The sequence below is a fragment of the Elaeis guineensis genome, chromosome 7 (assembly GCF_000442705.2).
Source record: "Elaeis guineensis isolate ETL-2024a chromosome 7, EG11, whole genome shotgun sequence".
In the NCBI taxonomy this organism is placed as follows: domain Eukaryota; kingdom Viridiplantae; phylum Streptophyta; class Magnoliopsida; order Arecales; family Arecaceae; genus Elaeis; species Elaeis guineensis.
In genome coordinates this window covers 15,103,307-15,126,642 of record NC_025999.2, presented here as the reverse complement: position 1 = coordinate 15,126,642, position 23,336 = coordinate 15,103,307, and the positions used below count along the sequence as shown (strand labels likewise).

Below are 23,336 nucleotides of genomic sequence, written 5' to 3'. Positions count from 1 at the left end.
CGGGAGCCGGACTTCCACCCTGAACTCCTGTTGAAGGTCTCGGTCGAGATTCCTCGACAAATGATCCCCATCCGGGCTTCTACGAAAATCAGACTCCAATCGAACTTCGGTCGACAAGTCTGAAGCCTCTGGTAGGCCGCAGTAATGGCCACGACTCTGCTCCACTCCCTGCGGCGGATCCTACGCGGCTCCATCACTCCCTGGCAGGCCGCAGTAACGGCCATGATTCTGCTCCACTCCCTGCGGTGGATCCTACGTGGCTCCATCACTCCCTGATAGGCCGCAGTAACGACCACGATTCTGCTCCACTTCCTGCGACGGATCCTGTGCAGTTCCACCACTCCCTGACGAGTCGCGACAACGGACGCCGCTCCACTCCCTGCAACTGATTCCACGTGGTGAGCCATGGTGACAGCCACGACTCCACCCCATTACTCTTCATGATAAATTCCTCCTGGCCCCGTACGGCCCACGATGAGGCAATCATAAACAGTCGCTATCAATCCTTTGCTCCCCCCGCCTATATAAAGGGGGAGGCCCCAGATACGTATTTCTCTAAGCTCAAAAATTCTATCTCAAAACTTTGCTGAAATTTCCGTTCGAGCACTCCATTCTTGTTGAGACAGAGAACTGACTTGAGCGTCGGAGGGTCTTGCCGGAGCAACCCCACCTCCAGTTTAGACTTCGTTTGCAGGTCCCGGTGGCGACTGCGACTCCCTCGACTCTAGCTTCTCCGGCGCAGACGGATTTTTGCACCAATAGAAACCATTACTGTGAATTAAGATAATTTCGAAGTCCACCTCTAATCCTCTATTAGACTCCTTTGCATGAGAATCCAATGGCCCTAAAAGGATTGGAGTCTAATCTTCACCAATCTCAAAATAGTATTTTTTTAACCACTTATTTTCTAGAGCTAACTAATTCCTCTCATAATATAATAATGCTATTAATTATTCTTTCCATAAAAAATAGCCCTTCTTGTTTGGGGTTCTAATAAAAATTTTGTTAATGAACCGCTTCTTTTTTTAGGGCTTGGGGTAAGATACCAAATTATTCTCATCTTTCTCTATATAAGTAGTGCATACTGAAAATGAGAAAAAAAAGAGAATAATATATATATATATATATATATATATATATATATATATATTATAATTACAAAACTAAGAACTCTGATGATAAAAAAATTATTAATTTTATTAATTTTTTAAAATAAATATTAAGAGAAATGTGCCAAATTTGTTCCAATAAATTTTTCTCTGATGCTGGACCAAATGATTTTTTGTTCCATTAGGCTCCTTTGAATAAGATTCCAATGGCTTTTGGCCATAGCACAACTCTAGTCTAATCAACATCGATTTCAAAGTACAGAAAATATTCTATAGGCCACCAAATCAGTATCTTTTAAACTTTACCAAAAAATAAAATGAAATAACAGTTTAATATCTTTAACCACTTATTTTTCAGAGTTAATCACTCCAATGAGATAACAAGGCTACTAATTATCTTCCCATAAAAAATAGCCCTTCCTTTTCCGGGTTGGGCTGGGAATTTGATGAACGAGTGTCTTCTTCCTTGTCTAGGACTCGGAGTTAGAGACCGGATAACTCTCAGCTTCTCTGTATTAATCTGCCCTCCAACCCATCCATCTTGCCATAGCCTTCTTTTTCTCCTCACGCAAACCTTTGTGCGAAAAGAAGGAGGAAAAAAAAATGGTTTTGTGGTACAAGGTTGCGAGCGCGTCGCGGTAGCTGGCCATCACCGGCGCTGGGATCACCGACATAAAGCTAGAGAAGAAGGCATGGATCCTCCTGGGCGGGTCGTGCACCGTCGTTGACATCTCGCCAATGAACTACAGGTTCGAGGTGCAGGTGGTGAGCGCCGAGAAACTCGCCTCCATCGTCCCTACTGTGTTCACCATCGGCCCTCATGTCGACGACCACGAGAGCCTCATAAGATATGCCTGGCTCATCTCCACCCATGACCAGCTCTCCAACCACGTCAACGACCTTGTCCAGGAAGGCGAGACCCGCATCCTCGCTGCATCCATGACCATGGAGGAGATCTCCAGGGGGACAAGTCCTTCAAACAAGAAGAGTTTTAGAAGGTCCGGATGGAGCTGAATCAGTTCAGCCTTTTAATCTATAACGCTACCATGGAGCAGCTCGTCGACGTGAGCCAGCATGAGTTCTTCAGCTATCTGGACTAGAAGTGGAGACCAAAGCATCGCCGGTCTTAAGAGCTTTATGAAGACAACCCCGTGATCCGAGCTCATAAGATTGCCCATCTCTTGAGCGAAAATATTTAAAACTCCACCATCGCCGACATTTCTGATCCCAAAATATCAAAGAAGGTACATCTGGGGAGAATCATTTTGCTGATTTAGTTGGTAAGATCAGACATTTTAAATTTTGCATGTTATTGTGTGTCAGCTTTAAACTGAACAATTCCAAACACTTTATATTATATAAAAAATAATTTTAATTTTTTTCTTTTTTTTAGACCCTCAACAGTAAATTTTAATTCAACCCTCAAAATTCTTAATTCATATATGTTCAGATTTGGATTTCAAGATACAATCTTCAGGTCTCATCATAGAAAAAACATTAAGTGTTTGGAGTTATTCAATTTAAAACTGACACACAATAATCGGCAAAATTTGAAATGCCTGATTTTATCAACTGAATCAGCAAAACAGTTCTTCCCAGATGTGCCTTTTTTAATATTTTGGGATCAGAAACTCTGATGATGGTGGAGTTTTGAATATTTCCGCTCAAGAGATGCGCAATGTTATAAGCTCATCTCGGTCTTAAGGCTCTTAAAACCGTCGATTATGAGATGAAGGCAGCAAACCTTTGCTGCATAATCTCTCCCTCAGTTTATGGTCCTTAGATGAATGATTCTTTGAATTGTTCTCAAGTTACAAGAATTATATTTTATTATTTAGAGGTCTTATTGTTCATGAAGGTAGTGAAGTTTGTCATGATATCCTTTAAGAAGCAGCCTTATAAATTCATTTTCTATTCAAGTCAATGATAGATGTTATTGTAAAGGTCTTATCGTTAATTCTTTAGTCTGCTATAAACTTTTTTAAATACAAAAAAAAATCATATTAATAACCTTTTCTTTGCTTCAATATATTTTTAAGTAGAAGATCCTAAATCTTTTTGTCACCCTAATTTTCTTATATCTTTTTCTATTTCTCAATTACTATCCCCCCAAAAACTGAAACTCTGGCTTCTGTCCATATATCCTAGTTAGTCTTAGGTCTATTTTAAATCAATCATGGTTCTTTAAATTTTAGATTGGATTCTAATTTAAGTTCAGCTATTAATGCAACAAACCAAAGCCTAATTTTCATGGGCCTTCACCACTGGAGGTAATTTTGTTTAAGCAGGCACTAAATGATTAGGATTTGTGATTTACAAATTTTTAACTATGTTTTCTATCCCATCAATTCATAGAAAAAGTGGGAATGTGACACCAAGGGAATGGATTGAGTTTATTTAGGGGATACATAATTATCTAGGAAACTTAGGCAGCGCTTGTATAGGAAGGGAATTTGTTTGTTTATACTTGCTTTACTATTTCAAGTAATTATAAGCATCATTTTGCTTCTTCGAGCAAATTGACTCACAAAAGCAAAAGAAATATATAGATTCTCAATGTATAAAGATGACTTTCCGTAGCTACTCTCAACAGACTTTATTAGTGTAGAAAGTTATCCTCCCTTGGTTATGTCAGAGAATTGGTTTATTTAGTAAATAGATATGCTTTTATAACAATGTTATCTCAAGTTTCCTAGCTTAATCCCTCCATAACGTGTTTTACTTAAGCGGCTAAGACCTTTTGCTGGGAACATATAAAAAAATATATTGTTATCATAGAATTTCAAAAGAATTGTTAATCCCTGATTATATTTCTTTTCTAAATTAGACTTTTTTCCATGAGTTAAACATGTTTTCAAAGGTCTCCTGCGATATGTCTTTCAAGATAAGATTCAATATTTTTTTGACTGGTTATTGTAACTAGCTTTCACAGGAAATCTGTTACCTAGAAGAGCAAGAACAATTTTTTGTCATGTGGTCATGTTATTTGAATTAACCATTAAAAATAAGTGATAGCTTTTGCTATATAAGTTTCACACCTGTCAGTATGCTTTCAAACAATGCCATACAATTTGCATATTGACTCACTAATATTAACTAACTAGCTTTTCATTTGGAAGAGAAGAAGAAGTTTTGGTCATGGTATCTTGTTATTTAATTAACTAATCCTAACTAGCTTTCATTTGGAAGAGTAGAAGAAGGTTGTAGTCATGTTGTCTTGTTATTTAAGTAGTTAATTAACCATTAAACATAAGCGATAGCTTCTTCTCTAGAAGTTAGTTTCAGATCTGATAGGACATTTTCAAAAAATGCAATGCAATTTGTATATTGATTGATTAATCTTTCTTTCATTACATGAATCAGCGAGAATGTTGATTTAGATTTACTTCCATGCCACACCTAGCTCATCTCTTCTTGATGTGGGGTCTGCATTCAATTCAAGTCCCACACATCAAGGAATTTTGTTGAATGTTGTGGCTTATTAGCCTTCAGGCTCCCTTCATTACCCTTGCTGTTTGAGCAAAAGAGAGGATATGTTTCCGAAGATATAGACTATAAAAACATATTTTTCAAATAACCAAATATTTTCAATTATAGGTTCAAGTAGCCAATTGGGAGCTGTATAATTAAGAAGCAGAAGATTGCTAAAGCTGCACTCTATGGGAAAGAGAAGGAAGTAGAGGGATGTCAGACCATAGCTAAAGTAAAATTTTTTGCATGCCAGCAACAAGCTAATGGAGAGTTGTGTGCAAAGAAAAAGGAGACTGAGGGGATGCTTGCCCTCGTAGAGGCCCAACGATTTTACCTTTGCAACGTCCTTGAATCCCTCGAAGAAAATTATGCTGCTTTGAAAGACTATCTCCTAATCAGTAATGGGACTTATGACAATATCCAAGGATCAATGCTAAGGTTATGAAGGGGACTCTAGCCAAAGATTAGTGTTTGGACAAATGGTGGTGAGACCACTAATAGGGGCCAGAGCAGGAGGTGGCCGGAGTGTACCGCATGCTACCACCTCTATTCGAGATAGTTCAAGAGCAAACAGGAATGCTGCCACCACCATGGATGGGCCAGCTCACCAACTAATCTGACAACTAACTCAAGAACTTATGATAGGAAGAAATGCTTAGATTGAAGGTTGATAGGACTTGTTATTTCATTTCTCAAAAAGTATAGTTGGTAGGACTACTTTCTTTGTTCTTGAGCATATTCTTGGTTTGTTGTATGCTTGAGACAACATCAATTTCTATTTAATAGTTCATGGTAGACTTGCAAAAATCATCTACATTGCTGCATTATTATAAAAGCTAAGACTATATCACTACAACAAAACAGGATATTAGCGACGAAAAAAATTCATCACTAATAGCCAATTTTCATCGCTAATAGTTATTAGCGATGAAAATTTCATCGCTAATATTTAGTCGCCAATAATGCCGTCATTAATAATTTTTTATGATGAAAATTTTTTTTTATCGTAAATAAAAAATATTAACGAAGAAAAATTTTCATTGTTAAAAAAATTATTTTTTTTGAAAACTATTTATGATAAAGTGTTTTAGTCATAAAAAAATATAATTTACAACAAAATAAATTATTTACGATGAATTTTATTCATCACTATTAATTTAATTAAAATTTTTTATGAAAATAAATTTAAAAAAGTATTAGCAACATATTTTCATCGCCAATATAGCAATTTCCAATGAAAATTTTTATCACTAATAAATATTAAATTACTAGCGATGAAAATATTTTCATCGCTATTAATTTAAATAAAAAATTTTATAAAAATTAAATTAAAAAAAAAATTAGTGATATAAATTTTTCATCATAAATATGATTATTTATGATGAAAATATTTTTATCACTATTAATTTAATTAAATTTTTTTATAAAAATTAAATTTAAAATAATATTAACAACATAAATTTTTCTTTGTAAATATAGTTATTTTCAATGAAATATTTTTATCGCTATTAATTTAATTAAAAACTTTTATAAAAATTAAATTTAAAATAATGTTAGCAATGTATGTTTTATGTCCCAAATATTTTAAATTTTGATGTATATTTTCATTACTATTAATATAATATAAAATTTTAATATTTTTAAATTTATTAAAAAATTTATTTATGATCAATTTTTCATCACTAATATATTTTTTTGCAACCAATATTTCATCAAAAATAATTTCATCACTAATAATTTATAGATATTTTTTAAAAAATAATTTATGAATATATATATTTAATTTATATTTATAATATTTTACAAGTTAAAAATATAAAATTAAAATAAGAAATTCATACAATAAACTCATAAATAAATTTTATTATTTTATTATATTAAATTAAAATTATAAGTGATCTAAAATAAAAATAAAAAGCTACACAAATAAGTCAAGTATCAGCATCTGTAGAAGCGGAATGGGCTGGGGAAGGAGAGTGCTCGAATGAGCTCGGACCGACCTGCTGCTACCTCATCAGCTACATCACCTGCTCCATCTGCGACATCCACTCCATCATCTGGATCTGGAGCCGTCGGTACTCATCGACGCATGCAGTCAACTCATCAGCTCACTACTCAGTCTGCCTCTGCACCTCCGCCAGTCGAGCATCGCGGGCAGCATAGATGTTAGCCCTGGATGAGCGTGAGGATGAGGAAGCAGTGATCCCATGCCCTAGACCCCTAACATAACAGGGTCTCGTACCAAGCACCTAATTACAGATCTTGTCATCTGTGGGTGCGGTCGAGCTCTCAGGGGTAGGCTGGGATCTGATATCTATCATACGGTCCTGAAAATTAAAGTTATAGCTATTTTAATTTCATACTGAAAATCAAACTGTGAATAAAAAATAATTAAAAAAACTTATAAAGAGCTCTTGGCTCCCTGTCGTCCACTCCCCTGATCGTCGTTGGTGGGTCTGCTAGTAGATATCGATCCTACCAAAAAGCTCGCCACTCTCAGCATCTCTCTATAATTTAAAAATAATTAAATAAATTTTTTTAAATAGTTAAAAAATTATATACTAATTAAAAATTACTTACCATCTGCTCCATGTGATGAGCGAATGATCTCGAACCCTCACAATACGGTATGATCTATCTAGCCTGATATGCGACATTCTGGATACATCTTCTCTGTACAGTTAGCAGTCAAATTAGTAGATAACAAATTAAATTTAAAAATAAATAATTCAGTCATTAAACTCTAAAAAAAAAATTTGGATGTGTAACCTGATATGTCAGATCCTCGTAATGTCGGCATATGACAGTCCAATCATCCATAGTGATGCTGTCATAGGGCCACTGCTGTGCTGCCTCCACCCCATGATCTTGCATCACATGGTACCAATGTTGATGGATGTGGTGGTGATGGTCCTTGAAATGCTAAGATAAATAAGCATCCACGGCTCGCCACACATGATCCTTTTCAAAATTAATAATATCAAAAATACCTTGCCAATAACAAATATTAGAAGAATATCGTGCTAATTAAATATTTATAATATAATTTATTTTATCTGTAATTGGATGAAAAAAATCTCTCTCTGATATGGTACAATATGACATCAATCGAAAAGCATCACGGGGGCATAGCTGCGGCATATGATGCCCAGCTCGATCTGCCATGGCTCGCACTATCTTCTAATGGGCCTGGTATAGCCAGAAGGTATCTCGATACGAAGACGCTGTCCCAGATGCTCGCATCTCCAATGCTCTAAAGCGAGGTTCTTTGATGGATCTCACCCTCGCCTCACTATTGGTGGAGACTGGCCTAAAACAACAATAAATCAATCATTAGTATGATAGCTATCTAAATAAAAAAAATCAAATATCATTACATAAAAAGTATAATAATACCATTCGGACCCGCCTCATTCGAACCCGTCTCACTGGGACCTGCCAGTGCAGGACCTTCTGACGATGGAGCTAGTGCGATAGTGGAAATCATGAAGGTGCCTCAGCCTTCGGGGTAGACTGTGAATGCGAACGTCGTCGTCTGTCTCCTGGTGTCATACCTATAATTTTTGATATATAAATGAATATGAATAAATATAAAAATAAAATTTAGATCATGATCCAAATTGGATCGAGGTCGAGATCCAGATTGAGATCTCGATTCAGATTGGGATCCAGATCAGGATCTGAGTTGGGATCCGGAACATCCAATAATAAGATTATTACTTTTCCAAAAAGCCCAATTATGGGACATCTAAAAGTTGATCTCGATCAAGATCCACTCTTGAACGAAAATCTATGGCTCAATACAATTTAACTGCCATCTTTGTACATATATTCGAAGATAGATTTTTAATTTATCAAAAAAAATAATTCTGCATTAAAATTTTTCATCAAAAATTTCAATAAAATTTTCTCTAAAATAAAAATACTTTTATATTTAATTATAATAAGCAAAAGCATACAAAACAACACATAAAATAATTAAATTGTAATAAGCAACAACAATGTACATTGTGCTAGCGGATCAAAAAAATTTATAAATTTCAGCAATAACAATAAAAAATTTATACAATAAATATAAAATAAACTATAAGCAGTTGAGCATGCAAAATAATATTGACATAAAATAATAACAACAAAATCTATTCTCGAGGACTTGATGGTTATTTTATTTTTTTCTAAAATATTTTTTACCTAAAAATAATAAATAATTTTTTTACATATTTTTTACCTAAAAATATTTTTTTTCTAAATATTTTTTCTTCTAAACAAGCTCCGAACTCAGCCTCCCACGGCCCCCGCTCCCACGGCACCGGCGCTGTCACACACCTAGCACTGCCCGGACTTGGCCCTCGCGACCCCCGCTCCCATGATGCTGGCGCCGTCACACACCCTGCGTTGCTCGGACTCGACCCCCACGATCTCCGCTCCCACTATGTTGATGCCATCACACACCCCGTGCCACTCAAACTCGGCCCCCATGACTCCCGCTTTTGCGGCATCGGCACCATCACACACCCCTCGTGAGCCATCCCCTACGGTGCCACCGCCCTCTCCAACCCCATGCGACCCGAATCCCAACTCAAATTCTGATCAAATCCCGATCTGGATCTCAATCCAAATCGGGATCTCGATTCAAATTTCGACCTCAATCCTATTCAGATCGTGATCCAGATTTTATTTTTCTTAATCAAATAATTAAATACTATTATTAATATTTTAGTTTTTTTATTTTTTTATTTTTTTATTTTTTTTTCTTTTATTTTTTTCTTTCTTCTTTTTTTTTCTTTTTTCTTTTTCTTTTTTCCCCCTCGTTTCTCTCTTCCCTTCCTCCCTCCCCACCGTCACCCACCCGTCCCTACTGCCGCCCCCTTCCCAACCCCATCTCCCCCGACCATCGGTCGTCCCCTCCCCGGCCCCATCTCCACCGGCCGACCCCCCCCCCTCCTCGGCCCCGACCCCATCCCCCCCGACCCCATCCCGCCCACGTTTCGCCCCCAACCCCCTCCCCATCGGTCGACTTGCTCCCCGGCCTCATCTCGCCCCCCGACCCCATCCCACCCATGTTTCATCCCCGACCCCCTCCCTGTCGGCCGACCCCTCCCCGACCCCATCACCGTCACCGCCGGCCGCCCCCTCCCTGGCCCCATCCCACCCCCCGACCCCATCCTCGCCCTATTTCGCCCCCGACCCCCTCCTCACCAATCGACCACCTCCCTATCGGCCGACCGCCTCCCCAGCCTTGTGGCATCGTTGGCTGCCCACGCCCCCCCTCGAATAGCTGCACCCCCGATGGCCCGATCAACACAAAAAGGAAAAGGGTTGGAACCTTACCTCTGGCGGACGACGAATGGAGGGTGGCGCAGACGGCAGCAGTGACGGTGGAGAGGGGCTCACCAACGGGAAGAGAGGGGGGGTAGAGCACGGAGATAGGAGAGCTCAAGGAGAGGGAGAGAGGAGAGCTCAAGGAGAGGGAGAGAGGAGAGGAGAGAGAAGAGAGGGCAGAAGGGGGGAAAGAGGGTTTCACGTGAAATGATGTTGACTTGATGTGCATTGAAAGAATCATTATTAGCGACGAAAATTTAATTTCTATCACTAATAATTCTGTTAAACAATAAAAAAAAATTTCACTAAAAAATTTTCTCTAAAAAAATTATTTACGATGAAAAAAATTTTCATCGTTAATTATGTTATTAGCAATGAAAATTTAATTTTCATCACTAATAATTTCTATCAAAAAAAAATTTTTCCCACTAAAAAAATTCTCATTAAAAAAAATTATTTGCGATGAAAATAAAATTATCGCTAATAATTTCTGCCAAAATTTTCCCCATGAAAAAAAAAATTTTCTCTTAAAAATTTATTTATGATGAAAACTAAAAATTTCATCGTTAATTAGCTTATTAGCAATGGAAATTAAATTTTCATCATGAATAATTCTCGCAAAAAAAAATTTCTCCACTAGAAAAATCTTCCCTTTAAAAAAATTATTTACGATGAAAAAAAATTCATCATCAATAAAATTATTAGCAACAAAATTATATTTTTGTTGCCATTAATTCTCCAAAAAAATAAAAATTCCCCACTAAAAAAATTTTTCCTCTTAAAAAATTTTGCAAAAAAAATTATTGGTGATGAAAACTAAATTTTTATCGTTAATAATCTTATTAGCAATGTAAATATAGTTTTCATCAAAAATAATTTTTGCAAAAAAAATTTCTCCAATTATAATTTCATAAAAAATTAATTTTAGATTTTTCTCACCAAGTAAATTTTCTATCCAAAAAATTTAACAACAAAAAGTGACATTAAAAAATATTTTTGATGAAAAATAAAATTAATTTTCTTTAATCTAAAAAATTTTTGACCCAAAATTTTTTTTTTCAAAATAATTTCATCAAAAAATTAATTTTTTATTAATAAAAGAATTTTATATAAATAGTTAATTTGTGATTTTTTTTATAAAATAATTATGTACATAAAAAAGCAGCTTGGCTATCCTTTGTAATGCATACTTTTGTGGATCTAAAATATGTTAAAGAGCTTAGTTGATGTTCATACGGTTTTGTTAGTGTTGATCAATTAAGTGGCTTAAAAATTTAGTGATATTTTTCATATGATTAAAAACTATGGTCGGCATAAGGATTTGTAATCCGATAGAATTTGATTTGTATCTTTACAGCAATGCTGGTATAAAGATAATATTTTTTTGATATTTTTTTTCTCATTATTTTGGTTTTCCAGGTTAGGAGGGGCTTATTTGCATAATCTAGTTTTATCTAGTTTTCAAAATATTTTTTTATCAATTTATCTATATTTTGTTTTCATTCAGGGGATCAGCAGACCAACACATTATCATGTACTGTTGGATGATAACCATTTTTCTGCTGATACATTACATATGTTAACTAACAATTTTAGTTACACATAAGTTAAAAATTTTGATCATGTTTTTATGTTTTGACAAATACCTTGTTTGGATCAATTTTTAGGTAATCTACTGGCCTTTGTTTCTATATAGAGTCTAATCTTTTTGATGGAAGATCAACATCAATTGGTAGTTTCAGAGATCAGATTGCTGTGGTGCATCATCTGTCGTAGATTAAGGATAACATTCAAGAAGTTATATTTTTTTGTTAAAGATGTTATAGGATTTTATTATCACAAGGAATTGTTGGCCAAATTTTTTTGGGATGGTTTAGAAGTAAATGACACAATTTAGTCCATCGAACAGTTGATAAAGTTTTATTCTTTATATAGTTGGAAGTTGATATTTTTTCTGAATCAAATTTCTTGCATTTAATTTTCTAAGGCGGTTTGCTCTTGGATCTTATAGACGGTTGATTCGGTTGTGGGTGAAGAATTTTGTTACATCATCCGATAAAGTCTAGGTACTAGGATAATAATTTTTTTCAGTGTCGAAAGTTATTTTTTTAAATTTTTAAATTTTTAATTATTAGCAATGAAATTATTTCATCATAAATAATGAAGTATTTATGATAAAAACTCATTTTCTATCCCAAATAGTCAATTATTTATGATATTTTTGCTATTTCATCGCAAATAATTTGTAATTTTATATTTTTTAATTTTTTTATTTTTTTATAATATTGGCAATAAAAATATTTTTATCATAAATAATTGACTATTTAAGATAGAAAATGAGTTTTTATCATAAACATTAAGTTATTTATGACATAATATTTTTATCACAAATAATCTATAATTTTTATATTTTGTAAATTTATTATTTTTTTAAAAATATTGGTGATGAAAATATTTTTATCATAAATAATGGACTATTTATGATGCAAAATAATTTTTTATCATAAATATTATATTATTTATGCTGCAATATTTTCATTGTAAATATTTATAATTTTTATATTTTTTTAAATTTTTTATTTTTTTAAAATATATGTGATGAAACTATTTTTGTCACAAATAATGAACTATTTATGATGAAAAATAATTTTTCATCACAAACACTATATTATTTACGACATAATATTTTCATCATAAATTATCTATAATTTTTATATTTTTTAAATTTCATATTTTTTCAAAATATTAATGATAAAAATATTTTCATCATAAATAATTACTATTTAAGATGAAAATAATTTTTTATCATAAATACTGAATTATTTATGATGAAAAATTTTCTTTATAAATAATCTATAATTTTATATTTTTTCAATTTTTTATTATTTTAGAATTATTGATGATAAGAATATCTTTATTATAAATAATTGACTATTTATGATGAAAAATCAGTTTACATTGCAAAAACTAAGTTATTTAAGATACAATATTTTCATCATAAATAATCTATTATTTTTATATTTTTTAAATTTATCATTTTTTAAAAATATTAATGATGAAAATATTTTTATCATGAACAAAGGACTATTTATTATGAAAAATAATTTTTCATCACAAACACTATATTATTTATGATGCAATATTTTTTTCATAAATAATCTATAATTTTTATATTTTTTAAATTTCTTATTTTTATAAAATATTGATAATGAAACTATTTTTATCATAAATAATTGATTATTTATGTTGAAAAATATTTTTTTATTGCAAACACTATATTATTTATGATGTAATATTTTTGTTATAAATTATCTATAATTTTTGTATTTTTTATATTTCTTATTTTTTTTAAAATATTAGCGATGAAAATATTTTCATCATAAATAATTCACTATTTATGATGAAAAATAAGTTTTCATTACAAACACTAATTCATTATAAATAATCTATATTTTTATATTTTTTAAATTTATTATTTTTTAAGAAATATTAATGATGAAAATATTTTCATCATAAATAATGGACTATTTACGATGCAAAATAGTTTTTCATCATAAATACTAAATTATTTATGATGAAATATTTTCATCATAAATAATCTATAATTTTTGTATTTTTTAATTTTTTTATTTTTTTAAAAATATTGATGATAAAAATATTTTCATCATAACTAATCAATTATTTATGATAAAAAATAATTTTCTATCATAAAAATTATATTATTTATGATGTAATATTTTCATCACAAATAATTTATAATTTTTATATTTTTTTAATTTTATTTTTTTTTCAAAATATTGGTGATGAAAATTTTTCATCATAAATAACTTAGCATTTATGATGAAAAATAATTTTTATTGCAAATAATCAATTATTTATGAATAATATTTTTGTTGTAAATAATCTATAAGTTTTAAATTTTTAATATTTTTTTAAATATTAGCGATGAAAACTTTCATCGTAAATAATTGGTATTTGGGACAAAAAATGCTATTTATCATAAATACTCTATTATTTTTGATGTAATATTTTCATTATAAATAATATGTAATTTTTAATTTTTTTAAATTTTTTATTTTTTTTAAATATTAGTAATGAAAATTTTTTATCGTAAATAATTGAGTATTTATGATGGAAAAAGCTTTTCATCGCAAATACTCAATAATTTCTCCACTTATGTGGGAACCATTATTGTGAATTAAGATAATTTCAAAGTCCACCTTTAATCCTCTATTAGACTCCTTTGCATGAGAATCCAATGGCCCTAAAAGGATTGGAGTCTAATCTTCACCAATCTCAAAATAGTATTTTTTTAACCACTTATTTTCTATAGCTAACAAACTCATAATATAATAATGCTATTAACTATTCTTTCCATAAAAAATAGCCCTTCTTGTTTGGGGTTCTAATAGAAATTTTGTTAATGAACCTCTTCTTTTTTTAGGGCTTAGGGTTAGATACCAAATTATTCTCATCTTTCTCTATAAAAATAGTTCATGCTGAAAATGAGAAAAAAAGAGAATTATATATATATATATTACAAAACTAGAAACTTTGATGATAAAAAAATTATTAATTTTATTAATTTTTTAAAATTAATATTAAGAGAAATGTGCCAAATTTGTTCCAATAAATTTTTCTCTGATACTGGACCAAATGATTTTTTGTTCCATTAGGCTCCTTTGAATAAGAATCCAACGGCTTTTGGCCATAGCACAACTCTAGTCTAATCAACATCGATTTTAAAGTATAGAAAATATTCTATAGGCCACCAAATCAGTATCTTTTAAACTTTACCAAAAAAATAAAATGAAATAAAAGTTTAGTATCTTTAACCACTTATTTTTCGGAGTTAATTACTCCAATGAGATAACAAGGCTATTAATTATCTTCCCATAAAAAATAGCCCTTCCTTTTCCGGGTTGGGCTGGGAATTTGATGAACGAGTGTCTTCTTCCTTGTCTAGGACTCGGAGTTAGAGACCGGATTACTCTCAGCTTCTTTATATGAATCTGCCCTCCAACCCATCCATCTTCCCACAGCCTTCTTTATCTCCTCACGCAAACCTTTGTGCGAAAGGAAGGAGGAAAAAAAAGAAAAAGATTGTTTTGTGGTACAAGGTTGCGAGCCCGTCGCGGTAGCTGGCCATCACCGGCGCTGGGATCACCGACATAAAGCTAGAGAAGAAGGCATGGATCCTCCTGGGCCGGTCGTGCACCGTCGTTGACGTCTCGCCAATGAACTACAGGTTCGAGGTGCAGGCGGTGAGCGCCGAGAAGCTCCCCTCCATCGTCCCCGCTGTGTTCACCATCGGCCCTCATGTCGACGACCACGAGAGCCTCATAAGATACGCCTGGCTCATCTCCACCCATGACCAGCTCTCCAACCACGTCAACGACCTTGTCCAGGAAGGCGAGACCCGTGACCATGGAGGAGATCTCCAGGGGGACAAGTCCTTCAAACAAGAAGAGTTTGAGAAGGTCCGGATGGAGCTGAATCAGTTCGGCCTTTTAATCTATAACGCTAACGTGGAGCAGCTCGTCGACGTGAGCCGGCATGAGTTCTTCAGCTATCCGGCCAGAAGTGGAGACCAAAGCATCGCCGGTCTTAAGAGCCTTATGAAGACAACCCCGTGATCCGAGCTCATAACATTGCCGATCTCTTGAGCGGAAATATTCAAAACTCCACCATCGCCGGCATTTCTGATCCCAAAATATCAAAGAAGGTACATCTGGGGAGAATCGGTTTGCTGATTCAGTTGGTAAGATCAGACATTTTAAATTTTGCATGTTATTGTGTGTCAGCTTTAATCTGAACAATTCCAAACACTCTATATTATATAAAAAATAATTTAAAATTTTTTTTTTCTTTAGACCTTCAACAATAAATTTTAATTCAACCCTCAAAAATCTTAATATATGTTCAGGTTTGGATTCCAAGATACAATCTTCAGGTCTCATCATAGAGAAAATATTGAGTGTTTGGGGTTATTCAGTTTAAAACTGATACGCAATAACCAGCAAAATTTGAAATACCTAATTTTATCAACTGAATCAGCAGAACAGTTCTTCCCAAATGTGCCTTCTGTAATATTTTGGGATCAGAAACTCCGGCGATCGTGGAGTTTTGAATATTTCCGCTCAAGAGATGCGCAATGTTATGAGCTCATCTCGATCTTAAGGCTCTTAAAACCATCGATTATGAGATGAAGGTAGTAAACCTTTGCTGCATATTCTCTCCATCAGTCTATGATCCTTAGATGAATGATTCTTTGAATTGTTCTCAAGTTACAAGAATTATACTTTATTATTTAGAGGTCTTATTGTTCATGAAGGTAGTAAAGTTTGTCATGATATCTTTTAAGAAGCAGCCTTATAAATTCATTTTCTATTCAAGGCAATGATAGGTGTTATTGTAAAGGTCTTATCGTTAATTCTTTAGTCTGCTATAAACTTTTTTAAATACCTAAAAAAATCATATTAATAACCTTTTCTTTGCTTCAATATATTTTTACATAGAATATCCTAAATCTTTTTGTCACCTTAATTTTCTTATATCTTTTCCTAATTCTCAATTACTATCCCCCCAAAAACTGAAACTCTGGCTTCTGTCCATATATCCTAGTTAGTCTTAAGTCTATTTTAAATCAATCATGGTTCTTTAAATTTTAGATTGGATTCTAATCTAAGTTCAGCTATTAATGCAACAAACCAAAGCCTAATTTTCGTGGGCCTTCACCACTGGAGCTAATTTTGTTTAAGCAGGCACTAAATGATTAGGAGTTGTGATTTACAAATTTTTAACTATGTTTTCTATCCCATCAATTCATAGAAAAAGTGGGAATGTGACATTAGGGGAATGGATTGAGTTTATTTAGGGGATAGTACATAATTATCTAGGAAACTTAGGCAGCGCATGTATAGGAAGGAAATTTGTTTGTTTATACTTGCTTTACTATTTCAAGTAATTACAAGCATCATTTTGCTTCTTCGAGCAAATTGACTCACAAAAGCAAAAAAAATATACAGATTCTCAATATATAAAGATGACTTTCCGTAGCTACTCTCAACAGACTTTATTAATGTACAAAGTTATCCTCCCTTGGTTATGTCGGATAATTGGTTTATTTAGTAAATAGATATGCTTTTGTAACAAAATTATCTCAAGTTTCCTAGCTTAATCCCTCCGTAACGTGTTTTACTTAAGCGGCTAAGACCTTTTGCCAGGAACATATAAAAAAATATATTGTTATCATAGAATTTCAAAAGAATTGTTAATCCCTGATTATATTTCTTTTCTAAATTAGACTTTTTTCCATGAGTTAAACATGTTTTCAAAGGTCTCCTGCTATGTCTTTCAAGATAAGATTTAATATTTTTATGACTAGTTATTGTAACTAGCTTTCACAGGAAATCCGTCACCTAGAAGAGCAAGAACAATTTTTTGTCAGGTGGTCATGTTATTTGAATTAACCATTAAAAATAAGTGATAGCTTTTGATATATAAATTTCACACCTGTCAGTATACTTTCAAACAATGCCATACAATTTGCATATCGACTCACTAATATTAACTAACTAGCTTTTCATTTGGAAGAGAAGAAGAAGTTTTAGTCATGGTATCTTGTTATTTAATTAACTAATCCTAACTAGCTTTCATTTGGAAGAGTAGAAGAAGGTTGTAGTCATGTTGTCTTGTTATTTAAGTAGTTAATTAACCATTAAACATAAGCGATAGCTTCTGCTCTAGAAATTAGTTTCAGATCTGATAGGACATTTTCAAAAAATGCAATGCAATTTGTATATTGATTGATTAATCTTTCTTTCATTACATGAATCAGCGAGAATGTTGATTTAGATTTACTTCCATGCCACACCTAGCTCTTCCCTTCTTGATGTGGGGCCTGCATTCAATTCAAGTCCCACACATCAAGGAATTTTGTTGAATGTTGTGGTTTATTAGCCTTCAGGCTCCCTTCATTACCCTTGTTGTTTGAGCAAAAGAGTGGATAAGTTTCCGAAGATATAGATTATTAAAACATATTTTTTGAATTACCAAATATTTCCAATTATAGGTTCAAGTAGCCAATTGGAAGCTGTATAATTAAGAAGCAGAAGATTCCTAAAGCTGCACTCTATGGGAAAGAGAAGGAAGTAGAGGGATGTCAGACCATAGCTGAAGTAGAAATTTTTTGCATGCTAGCAATAAGCTAATGGAGAGTTGTATGCAAAGAAAAAGGAGACCGAGGGGATGCTTTCCCTCGTAGAGGCCCAACGATTTTAACTTCGCAAGCTCCTTGAATCCCTCAAAGGAAATTATGCTACTCTAAAAGACTATCTCCTGATCAGTAATGGGACTTACGTTAATATCCAAGGATCAATGCTAAGACTGCGAAGGGGACTCTAGCCAAAGATTAGTGTTTGGACAAATGGTGGTGAGACCACTGATAGGGGCTAGAGCAGGAGGTGGCCGGAGTGTACCGCATGCTACCACCTCTATTCAAGATAGTTCAAGAGCAAATAGGAATGCTACCACCACCATAGATGGGCCAGCTCACCAACTAATCTGGCAACTAACTTAGGAACTTATGATAGAAAGAAATGCTTAGATTGAAGGTTGATAGGACTTGCTTTTTCATTTCTTAAAGAGTATAGTTGGTAGGATTACTTTCTTTGTTCTTGAGCTTATTCTTGGTTTGTTGCATGTTTGAGACAATATCAATTTCTATTTAATAGTTCATGGTAGACTTGCAAAAGTCATCTACATTACTGCATTATTATAAAAGCCAAGACGGGATATATACTCTTGTGGAAAATGCTCCTCATGTGGATTCAAAGAAACTATGGGTAGACAGGAGACTATTGCATAGACATTATCCTGCACTAGGGCTCCAAATGGTTTTCTATTGTTTTTATCAACCATTTCTCATGTCTTTTAATTTAATCTCATGAATGCTCTAGATTTATATTCTTAGGAATTGATTTAACATCTAAAATGTTGTTTTCTCAAGAAGCACTTAACTATGCATTGTTTCATTTATCAAATAATATTAGTCATGCAACTTGTTTACCATTATTTACGTAAATGTATTTAGCTATGAGACTCATCTATTTCCATAGTTCTGGTCATTCTTTAGTAAATGACCATCTTTAGAGTGTATACATCAATGTGACCCCAAATATGTCATAAATCCATGATGTTAGAAATCAAAAACTATTCTTGAGTTACTCACATGGTTCATATGTCTTGAGATATAAGAAATATATGAAAAGGATATCTAAAATTGCTAAGAGTTCAAACTTTGTGTCCATTATTTTTTTGATAAAAACTATGCATATTAAAAGTTAGCCAGAAAGGCACTTCATATTATTTCAACATTTTTGGGGTCATGTAAATGCTAAAAGGATCAACCATCTAACTGATATTAACTTAAAAAGAAAGAAACAAAACTAATATATATATATATATATATATATATATATATATATATATATATGTGTGTGTGTGTGTGTGTGTGTGTGTGTGTGTGTGTAAATTTGATTCGTTTGAGACAACTATAGGTGCTTATGTATAAAGCTTCCATCTTTTCAGAAAAAAGTTTAGAAAGATGAGATCCTCCACTTGATTCAAATATGCATATCCTTTGAGTCTGCAACCCTCTACCGCCACCCACCCCACGCGCCCCCCCCCCAAAAGAAAAGGCACATATCATCTTAATGAAAATAAAAAAAATACTTAAGTCATAGATGGATGGACTGAGAACCACAACTCAACTGCTTTAGATTTGAATCAAAACTGAGAACAACTAAAAAATTTTGGATCCACATTTTCAATTTCACTTTGAGCTATAATATGGATTATAGCAAAATTCAAACTGGCAAAACAAGGCACCATTGGGATTCATATTCAACTCCATGGACTGTAAATTCTCACATATCAAACTTGAAGTTCACAGTGCTAAAAGCACCACTCATAAGATGAATAATGAACCCTAAGCCTGAAAAATAATGATTTATGATCATCAGCAACATATCATGAAGAAGTTATTTAGTTTCATAGTATATAAGTAGATCTATTAGTGAGTAGCACATATATTCTAGGAAAACAACCACTAATTTGCTCATTAATTAATTTGCTTTTTGTCAAAAAAAAGAAAAAGAAAAAGTTTTAATATGCTGCATATGAAATGAAGCAAGCTACTTGTGGACAAACTCCACTCTATTTAGGAACAAATGTCTCCCTCAGAGCCACAACAGAGAAGGAAAAATCAACTTATTCTAGAATTAGTTAATCTGGATAGTTGATTTAGTGAGTGGGGGTGTTCAGCTATTTTCACTATAGTATAATGGAACATTCCAATGCAAAAATACTCAATTCCTGATGCTTATAAGCATCACAAAAAATAATCTGTCCTTTTTCAAAATGTCGAAAAAGAATCATTACATGAAGTGTCGAAACTAATATTGCCTACACTTTGTGAAAGCATCGATAAGTTTAAAATACTTTTTGATGCTAGCAAAAGCGTTGGTATATTTATTAATGTCGATGCTTATAAACATCATCAATTCACAATAATTGCTGATGCTTATAAGCGTCGGCAATTTGTAACCATTGCCAATGCTTTAAAGCATTGGTATTTACTAAATTTGAAAAAAAATAAAAGACACACAATCTGAAAATAATCTATATAATAATACATATATCTATCCAAAATTTATAAAAAAAATTTAAACACCAACATAAATATAGTAAAGACTGTGTAACATCATAATCAATATATATCCAGATAACAAAGTACCACAGGTCCAGTATGATTAAGGATGACTTCATCATTATCTTGTTTCATAATAAAGACTATATAACATTAGATAGCCCAATCTGGGGCATGAAGACCTAAAATTGAATCCCACAAAGACTAGCAGCTTTAGTTCTCAGTGTTCTTCAATAGACACTGCAATGCCTCATGAAGGACAAATGGGATAAAATATAAAGATATCTCAGTTATCATTTATTTGCTTTGCCTGCAAGTCATTCCACTTAAGCTTAAATTGATCATTTACAGACAGCAACAACTTAAATGCAAGATAAGTGTATTTGAGAGAATAGCCCCACATAAAGTACCCTAAAAGTTGCTTAATCCAAGAGAATCTATCAAGATGAGATATAGCTAATGACAGAAGAAAAATCAGATGATAAAAAATGACATGAAAAATTTTGCATAAAAAACAGCACAACTGAAAATTGCTTCTCATTCATGGCTTTGAAAACAATGTATTCATCATCCGATAGCCAATCCGAAAGAATAGTTGAGTACCTCGAGTCGGAACTTCAGTGTCTTTCAGAAAAAAGAAACACATATATAATTAATCATATATATTTCAAAAAATAATGTTAAGGTATAAATTAAGATGTGGGGCTAATTATGATCTCTCTTTATTGCAGGCTTGCAATGGATCTCCTAACATATCAGAAATGCAATAGGAAGAGCAGACCAGTTGCATGACCACCTGATGGTGAATGCTTGAAGCTCATTCCATCTTATGGCAATCTTTAATACAGAAAATGTATCAGAACAAAGTACATGAAAATGTGCAAACTGAATATAATGAGGTTCAAGTTGCTTACCAATTTACCAGCACGGTCAAAAACAGGAAACCTGTGGTACTTTGTGTGGTGTGGGTTTACACTATATGAATACAGGCCATGTTCCATCCATATGGGTTTACACTACATGAATCAAGATATATTCAAATTACAGAAATGTCTCAGAACCAGCTCTCAACCTGGCATAAACCTTTATATTTGTATCGATTTCCAACCTAAGATAGCTTCGTGAAAGAGAAAGGCTCACCATGAAACCTTGTGGGCAAGGCAGCAGGAAGAGATATCAAAAATCTAAATCCCACATTTTAGCAATTGCAAGGAGAAATTAATCATTCATGTTACTGCAACTATGGACAACAAAGTTTTTTTTTTTTTTGATACAAAAGGAGAATACTGCACATAGTACATAGTCACCAAAATTTATTAAAGAAAGAGAGTACATAAAAACAAGATTGAAGGGGAATCCCTACCACCCAACAACACTAAAAATCAAATTTCAAATTTTCTGACCAGCAACATTCAAAAAATTTTGAAATTTAAATTTCAAAAAGAGAAACTCTAATAAGTTGCCGCTGGAATGGATCAACATCGATCTCCGAAGAAAAACATCGACGACTAGCACATCTTGAGAGAAAAGGAGCATTAAAGGAAAAATATCGTCAACCATCACAACAAAGAGAAGAGCGTCGTTGACCAAACCTTGCTAGCGACTGATGAAGCCTGGCAATAATCCATACAAAGGATAAGAGAAGGGAAAGAAAGCCGACTTGGCCTGACCCAACCATCCGCCGTCCACAGCCAAAAGAGACTGGTGAAGAGGAGTGAGAAAGAGAGAGAGGGGGGCTCAACCAACCATCATTTGTCATCTGTTGGAGGGAGAAAACCACCAAAGGGAAGAGAAAGGGAAAACTAAGGTTAACAACAAGCTATGCTGCTATCTATCTTCCATGCACCAAAAACCCATTTTTGTCAGGTCTTTCGTGCTCTAGTTGTCTTGTTATAAAATTAGGCTAATCAAAAATCAAAGAAGCCAAAGTTCTTATATTATGAACATACAATGTGCACTCAAAAATCTAAAGCAATAAACTTTGTAAAAATATATCTCATACACCCAAAGCAATAAAAATCTGATTTAACAATGGTGTACTCACACAAAGTAAATATCTAAATATATGAATCGGAAATAATGTGGATTTTCCGGGCAGTGCTAACATAAAGACATGCTGCCAATTTCATTTGTCAATTTCATAGCCAGATTTTTTTTTTTACTAAAGTTAGATGCATTTTAATAAATCAAAAAAAAAATCTTCAGCACCTCACCCTAAAAAAATGATGAAGCGCCCACATTCTGCACAAAAAGATAGGCAGATAAATAAATAAAAAGACAAGGGCTGCAGATGTCTCAAACCTGTGAAAAGAAAGAATCCACACCTTCTCTTGGAGCATGGACGAAAACCTAAAATTCAATAAAATTTTTTGTGGATAAGAAGTAAATGCAATGTATTGACAGAAGATAGGAAAAGGCTTATAGCTGGTACTCTGCATTGCACTCCACCACGAAGTGACCCAAGAATCTCCCCCTCCTTCAACACCCCATTGATTAAGGACTTAAAAAATACATCTTCAACAGACACTCCATTAGCACCATCCATATCTTGCAGCAGTTGCTGCAAGGAATTCCAAACAGCTGGTAAGCTCAGTGGAACTATGATACCCCTTGCAGCATTATGAACCATAGCAGTGATACGTGAAACATGTTGGAGTATACGGCTGTCCACCTTCTAGTCTTCCTTTTAACTAGGCAGACGATAAAGAACTAGTTGGCAACAT

General features: G+C 33.3%; 2 pseudogenes; both read left to right on the top strand.

Moving 5' to 3' along the window:
* The first annotated feature begins 1,712 nt into the window (after positions 1-1,712).
* Positions 1,713-15,538, top strand: LOC140859287 (flotillin-like protein 4; annotated as a pseudogene).
* A 282-nt stretch (positions 15,539-15,820) lies between these two features.
* On the top strand, positions 15,821-18,466 carry LOC140859286 (flotillin-like protein 4; annotated as a pseudogene).
* Positions 18,467-23,336: the final 4,870 nt, after the last annotated feature.